The 9,585-nt window shown below is 46.1% G+C and overlaps 1 long non-coding RNA gene across 1 annotated transcript; it reads right to left on the bottom strand.

Annotated features, from left to right (window-relative positions):
- LOC135805066 (uncharacterized) lies at positions 1-4,753 on the bottom strand. Its single transcript, XR_010551115.1, has 2 exons — positions 4,349-4,753; positions 1-843 (listed from the first exon to the last, which is right to left on the bottom strand). It is a non-coding gene; the product is annotated as an uncharacterized LOC135805066 (long non-coding RNA).
- Between the last annotated feature and the right edge of the window lie 4,832 nt (positions 4,754-9,585).

The following is a 9,585-nucleotide window of genomic DNA, read 5'->3' as shown; positions in this document are numbered from 1 at the left end:
TACAAAGCCGAAAAGTCCCTTTCAAGACAGAGTGACAGACAGGAGTCGTCACTAGAAGGGCTGATCAACCAACACAGAATACTACAGTGGTGCTCAATGAAGTCCAATGAAGCGAGTGAATGCCGTGCGGAACGTTGTGCAGCTGTGAACACTGGGCTGTCAACTGGCACAGGGCGCACACTTGACTCACACAATATTAACATTGAGCATCAACGTAGCATAATAATAGCAGTGAAAAAGAGTAGAGTCAAATACGCGATGAGCGATAGTGTAGAGTCTAATACTAAAGGCAGAAATAGAGTAATGCCATCAAGTGCGAGATAACATGTTAGGAGCATTAACGTGTGATTGTGAAGCTTACTTTAAAGCGGGATGTTGAGTCTACAGTGCACCATGGGCACAGCGAGATCATGTTATGTGTGAATGGTATACCGTAAAGTACCGCCAGAGCGCCCCGTCTCGCGAGAGCGCCCCACCTTGATTTTACAACCAGGGTCCAGGGAAAGGAAAATCGTACGGCAGAATGCAACGAAGTGTGTATGGTGTACTAACGTCAGAGGAAGGTTTTTGTGTGGAGCTCGTGTCCGCTCGAAGGTACGGATTGTCTGCACAACGTGCAATATGTGTACGAAGTTCGTGTCGTATGACCTACAGACGGGAGACCACCTACACAATACGACCACGAAAGGACGAGATAGTGGGGCGCTCTGGCGGTACTTTACGGTACTAGTAATCAAATGGATGCAAAACATATAGATGTCGTGATACACCATGCCTGATTCGTGGCTGGAAGCCGTGAGCTCAGTGCTTGGGGCTAGTGGGATTCCTCTAGCTTTCAGAATCCTGCATGAAAAAAGGTAAAAGAAAGTGAAGGTACAATAATAGTAAGGTGATGTAAGCCTCTTGGTTTCGCGAACGAATTTCATCATTAAATTCATGGCATGGGAACGACGCTACAGAAGTATACAAAAGCTGAGCCATCCTCTAAAGAAAGTCCACTTTAGTGAATCTCATCTTGTCAGCAGCACCATGCTGTTTGTATGGGAGAATTGCCTTCGTACAGTGATGCCCAATGAAATCCTGAAATCAAGTCGCGTCACTCAAGTACCGGGCGTTGCGCAGCCCTAGACCTGCGAACACTGGGCTGCGAAATGGTGCAAGGCGCAAACTTGAGTGACACGACTGGATTTCATTGAGCAGGACTGTACATTCAAGGCACCTGCACTTCCTATTACAGTGTAATGTTCTTATTTTACAGGAACATTCCCAACTGGGCCTAATGTCTTCTGAGGCTGCGTTTACACGACAACGCACGGCCATTTTCCGTTTTCAGTCCCGCATTTCTTTTTTCATTTTCGTGCGTTTACACGATCAAAGCTGATCCAAGGTGGTCTCGGTTTGTATCGTTTTCTCGCGTCTACACGGGAGCAAAGGATCCGCAAAAGTTCGTCATGTGCCGAGTGTTGTCGTGGAAGCACCAATCACACTCAAGGAATAATCGAAAACAGGCCACACACCAGCACTCGTCACATGACGAAAATTGTAAAAAAAAGAGTTTTGTCGGATCCGTGTGAACGGCCGAAAACGGAACAAACGTGACGGAAACGAGGCCAGCAGACCGTTTCGACTGTTTACACACCCAAATTTATCCGGCAGAACATTTCCGTTTTCAAATTCTTCCACCTTGGCCAGCGTTTTGGTTCTCTTCCGCTTTGGTGTACAACTATTACGTTTTGCTCCGCGTACCGTGTAAATGAACCATGCATCCGAAAGGATTTAGTTGCGCTTTCACCCCCAGCGTTGTCGTGTATACGCAGCCTTAGATGGTGCCCAAGGTATTCATTGAGTTCCTGCAACTTCATTTGAAATGAACTGGAAAAGTGCGAAGGGATTCGAGGAGGACATTAAAGCAGTCAGCTCCAAGAAATGAAATTGATTCGTGAATTCAATTATAATGATGTTCACACCTACATGTACATGTATGCAATAACTAGGTATCACACTTCATCTTACAGGCGAGACCTCACTATATATTCTCTGGGGTACTGCAAGTGTTATGCTTTAGAGAGGTCCATGTTATAGCGAGTTGGGCACATAATATAAACCATATATGTCAAAGTTAGGGCTGCGGTTAACCAAAAGGTTATAGGCTAGAACCAAGAGTAGATAAACAAGAGTGTGCAACTCCGGGATGGGTTGGCCCGTGGCGGAATTTTTTGTTGACGTAATCTTCTCTTTCTATGACGCATGCGCTGCGGGTCTTTTGGAAAGTTTGCATCGTGCACTTGGCCGGGCTTTACATTACAAGGTCGGTGCCCAGTACGTGCTCTCACACTGTTCTGCGTCAAAATGCGCGTTTTTCTGAAAAAAGGTGACGTCTACAAAAAATGCTGCCACAGGCAGGGGTATGTGCAGATTGTGCAGAAGAGATCCAGAGTTGCACACTCTTGTTTATCTACTCTTGCTACAACCTATAAGAGATAAACTGTACATGTAGCCTGTATTCATGTACCATTGCTGTACATGACTGTAAATCCATGTATCCATGGTACCATGACCTCACGCACTGCCAAAACAATCACTACAATATGTATAATACTAATAAAAGGACACATTTCAGACTCATCACAAACGTCTTGAAAGTTTTGTCTTCACAAGTATACTTTATGAGTATTATGAGTATTATCGCATTTTTGTCTCAGACGAAACTGTTTACAATATGTATAGTGGATGCATATTATATTTTGCTCAGTTTTCCAGAGCAGGTTCAACAAAGAGTGAATAACAACTAAATAGAGCGGTTGCCAGTTGACAAACCCCCTTTATATTTACAATGCAGTTGCGTGAATGTCCACTACTTTCTGAACGAAAGGTTCAACATATTTTAATATTTTGTATGCTCCATTGGGCTTCGGATTGCACCATCACCTTGTCATTTAATCAACTCAACCTCATCATGAGCATACGCAAGCATCACTAATATGGGGAGCAACCCCAGAGATGAGGGAGATACACGCCGTACATCCATTGTGCACAGTACTGACAGGGTACGCACATGCTGTCACGTATATTATGTACAGCGGACATTGAAAGAAAATAACCGATTAACCCATATGCATATGGTTAACTGTTCGTGTATTCTTAACGGTTACATAACCGGTTAACCTATCTAACCATTTCACCCTAGTCAAAATGGCGCTGTTTGCTTACAGACTACAACTGTATTGCCATCGATCCACACTGATCAATCCAGGAAATGTGCGCATGTTGTACATTTTTAGTGTATTTTATAGTAGTGTGTCTACTGCATGTGTTTCAGGACTGTAACAGTCACACTACAACAAAAGTCCGACACTCCAGAACAACCCCACACAAAATCCTGTGGTCGACCAGCCAACAAACACAGCTCTGGGTTGAATGACGAATTAGTGAAAAACTATAAAGAGAAAAGAGAGGTGAAAGAGAAAACCGCCAACACATCTCCAGAACGACAGAGCCTCACTCTCTCCCTCCCTCCCTCCCTCTCTCTCTCTCTCTCTCTCTCTCTCTCTCTCTCTCTCTCTCTCTCTCTCTCTCTCTCTGTCTCTGTCTGTGTGTCTGTCTTTGTCTTTGTCTCTCTCTCTCTCTGTCTCTCTCTCTCTCTGTCTCTCCCTCTCACGGCAACTAAAAAAACAACCATATCTCAAACCACACCTCACTCATTTTACGCTGTAGGATGAAGATGAAGGGGAGGTTGGCGATGAGAAGAAGAACACGGCAGGGTTTAAGCATTTATTGTTCAGTGACCCGTGTCGTTTGGCGTATAATGATTCTCGGTTTACAATTGTAGTATTGTTTGTTTTGCAAAGAATTTCAATCAGTTAAAAGTCATAGATGCTGTTTACATTCACAAGCGTAAGCCAGACCGATGCATTCAGAAAGAACATGTCACGGCATCCACATTCTTTCCTTAGCACCGTAACTGTATTTTGCACATATGTTTGTTTTATTCACCCTCTCTCTTTCTCTTTTCTTACAGTTACACTTGTGTGTTATCACACTATAGAATGACTGCGCATGTATTTTATAGATTGCGATTATTATCACTGTCGGGAAGGAAAACACCAATTTTACAGGGCCCTAAAAGTCTGAACGATACTTATGAAATGCACTGTCAAAGCAAACACAAAATATGAATATGCAAGCTCATGCCTGAGGGGAAGATGAGAAGTTGAAACGTGGAGATTTTTCGGACAGGACGAGAATCCGAAGAACCTGGGTGATTCCCTTACTTCCACAATGGGCTAGTGGCTGCATCACAAAAATTATACCTTGCAGTGGGTGCAGAGACAGATCAATAAACACTAACCTGAGCATGAGAGCTGCTCGTATTCATTGCGATCGTCAGGAAAATGGCAGGACGAACGGACCAGAAGAATGTTGGCTATGACAAACAACTGCATATCCAGACGACACACGGCTTGACTATTTGCTTATGACGTTCAGCTTCGAGGTCCAGCACGATGGAATTTTCGGAAGGAACTGATTTTTGAATTATTTGGGGAAGAAGAATGCACTCAGAAAAGGTACCGTAACTGGTTTCTTTCATTTGAAAAGCTGTTCACCAAAGTCCTAAACATACACTGTACGACGTTTCGGAGCTGCTCCAAATCGATCGATTTGTTTTGAATGGTTTCGCCACCGCTTTCCGATCGATCGATCCTTGCGCGATCTGTCGATCGACAGATCGCGCAAGAAAATCGATCGATTTTCCAAATCGACAGAACGCGCACAACACATGCAAGAGTGCATAAACAAGAGTATGCAACTGTGGTTATGGGTCAGTGCGCTGCCTTCATTACGTAACTTGCCTTCATCACGCTCTGAAAGCATGCATTCAAACTCACAATTTCTCGTACGAGCCCATCTGTTTTTGCTCGATTCGTTCCAGTACCTACGCAATCTCTAAATTCTGGCGCTTGAACTCCAGTTCCGTACGAAAGTTCATGTCAAACCAGAGGAAAAGTGCGGTGTTTGATTTTCCGCAGTGCGCGGTAGGCCTTTCCGGATTATGCGTTTTTTCCTGGTCTAAAATGGAAATGGTAAGTGTTTTCAAAAACCCCTATAAATCAAAAAACGTCTTGAAGAAAATGCAAATTTTTACCCAAAAAGCACAAAAAATGCCCCCGTTGCCATGGTAACAAAATGGCGACAGCTAGTCGCGTGACATTTGGCACCATGGTGACCATTCATGAGGACCGTGAAGTATTTTTATTTTTTTATCGCGTGCAAGCAAGAGTACATGAAAACCAGAGTGTGCAGCTCGGATGGGTTGCTGTCACGGCGAAATTCCGTGATTACATCATTTTAGTGATGTAGTGCGTACAAGCAGGATTCAAGCAGGTCTCTTTCTGCACAACTGCAGCTCAGTTGTACGCACTACGCCATTTCCCGCCTCAGATCTGGGCCAAGATGTAATGTCATTAGCCAGAGAGAAGGGAGGCTCTAGTACGCTCACGTCCATCCCAGTATCGGAACATGGGCTGTGTTTCGACGCGAAAGCCGATTTCCATGATCATGTCCACCTGCGCTATGGCTGGCCCTTGGATAGGCTGCCGGATACCTGTCCCTGTGGAGAGCGGTTCACTGTGGACCATGCCCAGATATGTAAGCTGTCGGGCTTCATTCACATGCGCCATGATGAGGTCACCAATTTCCTAGCCTCATGCATGAAAGAGATCCACAACGATGTGGAAGTTGAGCCGACACTCCAACCCATCACCGGTGAAGCCTTTCGCTATCGTACTGCCAATGTTGAGCCCGATGCGCGAGCGGACATCCGGGTGCGGGGCTTTTGGAACCATAGCCGCAATGCATTTTTCGATACGAGGGTGTTCTATCCCCACGCAGCGAGCTATCGGTCCCAGCCCATTGCATCTATTTATCGCAAGTTGGAAGGTGCCAAGAAGCGGGAGTATGGCGAAAGAGTTAACCAACTTGAACATGGCTCGTTCACACCACAGGTCTTCTCCTCTTGCGGCGGAATGGGTCCAGAGGCAGCCATCGTCGTCAAGCGGATTGCTGATGCTCTGGCTTCTAAGCGCAAGGAGAGCTACAGCAAAGTCGTTTGCTGGATGCGCTGCTGCTTGGCTTTCTCTCTTGCTAGGTCTGCGATCCGGTGCGTTCGAGGATCACGCTCCGTTCGCCGCCGTCACATCAACCTTGTGCCTGTCGACCTCGTCCAGGCTGAGGCTCGCCTTGCTACGCATTAGACTGTCTTCACAGCCATTTTAGCTTCCTCCTTATTGGACTGTTTTCACAGCCATTGTAGCTTCCTCCGTATAAGACTGTTTTCACAGCCATTTCAGCTCATTTTCTCTCGGTACTAAGCTGTTGACCTTGCACTTGTGTTTATTTTGCCCGTACAAGAGGCTTGGATCTTTAAAAAAAAAAAAAAAAAAAAAATATGATGTAATCACGGAATTTCGCCGTGACAGACACCCATAGCAGAAAAGGCCCCAAGCTGCACACTCTGGTTTTCATGTACTCTTGGTGCAAGGGAGTAGTAAAATACCGGTATTTTACTACTCCCTGGCCCAAAGTGGGTCAAAATGGACAAAATGCATTTTGACCTCCAAAATGCAAAAATATGCAAACGCATAATCCGGAAAGGCCTAGTGCGCGGACTGCAGCTGAATGATGTAATGAAGGCAGCGCGCCGCGCATCTGGCCCATAGAAAAGAGATCACAGTTGCATACTCTTGTTTATGGACTCTTGTCTTGGTACATGGTATACCGGTATAGTACATTGTACATACATAACATGTACCGGTATACATGTACGTATGTGGAGCCTTTTGGCCTTGGCGGAGATATTAGTGCAAGAGCGTTTTTTTTTTTTTTTGGTGCCATGCATACCGAATTTATCCTTACACCGAAAGGTCAGGGGTTGGCTTTTACCGAAATTTTACAACACCGAAAATAAGGTGATATACAGCATAGCTGGAGTTTGATGATTGATAGTGCTGATGCTGATGGTAATGACTAATGTACCCAGCTCTATGCATGTACCTCTACATGACTGGTGGTGCTAGCTATTCTAGTACTGGCCCTGGGTGCAACTCATCATCTCTTCCATGCCAGTGTGTATGCCTCATGTTCTGCACAACGTGTATTTCCTTTGTCATGGATAAATACTCTGATCGACCTACTTGCGCAATCTTCTTCTGCTTCCCACTTGGTTGCTGCGCTGTGCAGTTCTTCATCTGCTGCGGCACATACTAGTATACCTCATCTTCTGTCTTTCTGGTCAATTAGGTACATGTATTCAGCTTCTTGATCTTCTTGTGGTGAGGATCATCTTGATCTTACTTCTTGTGTAACTCTTGCAAAGGCAGTAATGGAGGACACTCTACCGGTAATCAGCAACTGCTTATGGAGAATGCCAGGTCGAGGGACGACCAGGAAAAAACAATTGCTGTATTGGATGTGCATTCATCAGCGTGTTTTAAGATCAGGACAACTAAGTTCGCCACTACACCAACTTTTTGGCTACATAGGAGCAATGATGATGATGGCCGTGTTTGACTTTGTCAGCTTTCGTGCTACCAGCCACCGCATGTCAACATTGTCATACTCGTACTGATATTAAAGGAAGAAAAACCCACACACGCACACACACACACACACACACACACACACACACACACACACACACACACACACACATGGATACACTGACAGGCATGCAAAGCAAGAGAGACAGAGAGAGAGAGAGAGTCAGGCAGCGAAAGAGAAGTGAGACTACTTGTAGGTTATGGGCACGGTGCTCCAATTTCTGCCCAGCTGAAGTAAAATCCATGTACACTATTTTCGTGTAGTGTTCATTGACGGTGCCAGCCACTGGTGAGTGACCCAGTGGTGTAGGTGTTCACATTCAGCACACGTCACATTTCAGTCTCCAACGTAAATTCAGTCAAAACAACACTGCACTGCAGCAACATGGGAACATGCTTCTCCCAGGCCCACCATGCAAGTGCAGTGTGCGCCAAGAACAATTCCAGGTAATTCAGCAGCTACCCAAGGATGGACAGGTTCGGCAAAAACACTCCGCGAGTGCCTGACGTTTGCAAACGTATTTTGTTGACAGTTGTTGTTTCTTCCTTCGATTGGGCAAGACACCATAATGTGCCAACCCAGCCAGCAATGAGACACATGCACTTGTATCCATCAGGGCTATTGTAAGACTTTAGAGAGTCCTTTGCATATGTGCTGGGGACATTCACTAAATATTTAGAGAGGCCTGGATCATATGTGACCCAACGCAGGGGGATTGGCTGAAACGTCTTCGTCCATAGGTAAATATGGATCAATGTACTGGGCCCACGGATTCTGTCAATCTTCTCGCGGCAACGCCTCTTCAAGGCTGGAATAAACAGTAGAGTAACTGCGGCTAGTAATCCTCGCGACTTCCCGAAACTATTCACCACATCAAAGAAAAGCAAAAGTGCTTCACCACTGCGCGCCGGCCTGCAACATCATTTTCAACCGTACACCAGGGAGTCGTAAAATACCTGGTATTTTACGACTCCCTGCCGTACACCGAACAACACATTTGATTACCGAGAGAAAATGAGCTGAAATGGCTGTGAAAACAGTCTTATACGGAGGAAGATACAATGGCTGTGAAAACAGTCCAATAAGGAGGGAGCTAAAATGGCTGTGAAGACAGTCTAATGCGTAGCAAGGCGAGCCTCAGCCTGGACGAGGTCGACAGGCACAAGGTTGATGTGACGGCGGCGAACGGAGCGTGATCCTCGAACGCACCGGATCGCAGACCTAGCAAGAGAGAAAGCCAAGCAGCAGCGCATCCAGCAAACGACTTTGCTGTAGCTCTCCTTGCGCTTAGAAGCCAGAGCATCAGCAATCCGCTTGACGACGATGTCTGCCTCTGGACCCATTCCGCCGCAAGAGGAGAAGACCAGTGGTGTGAACAAGCCATGTTCAACTTGGTTAACTCTTTCGCCATACTCCCGCTTCTTGGCACCTTCCAACTTGCGATAAATAGATGCAATGGGCTGGGACCGATAGCTCGCTGCGTGGGGATAGAACACCCTCGTATCGAAAAATGCATTGCGGCTATGGTTCCAAAAGCCCCGCACCCGGATGTCCGCTCGCGCATCGGGCTCAACATTGGCAGTACGATAGCGAAAGGCTTCACCGGTGATGGGTTGGAGTGTCGGCTCAACTAACTTCCACATCGTTGTGGATCTCTTTCATGCATGAGGCTAGGAAATTGGTGACCTCATCATGGCGCATGTGAATGAAGCCCGACAGCTTACATATCTGGGCATGGTCCACAGTGAACCGCTCTCCACAGGGACAGGTATCCGGCAGCCTATCCAAGGGCCAGCCATAGCGCAGGTGGACATGATCATGGAAATCGGCTTTCGCGTCGAAACACAGCCCATGTTCCGATACTGGGATGGACGTGAGCGTACTAGAGCCTCCCTTCTAGTTCTCCCTGCTAAACACATTTGATTCTCTTTTTGCCACCCAAGCACATTTTACCGTAGGACACGGACTTGTCTTATGGGTGATCTTTGG

This window comes from Sycon ciliatum, chromosome 1 (genome assembly GCF_964019385.1).
Source record: "Sycon ciliatum chromosome 1, ocSycCili1.1, whole genome shotgun sequence".
NCBI lineage: Eukaryota > Metazoa > Porifera > Calcarea > Leucosolenida > Sycettidae > Sycon > Sycon ciliatum.
This window is presented reverse-complemented; position numbering and strand designations above follow the sequence as displayed.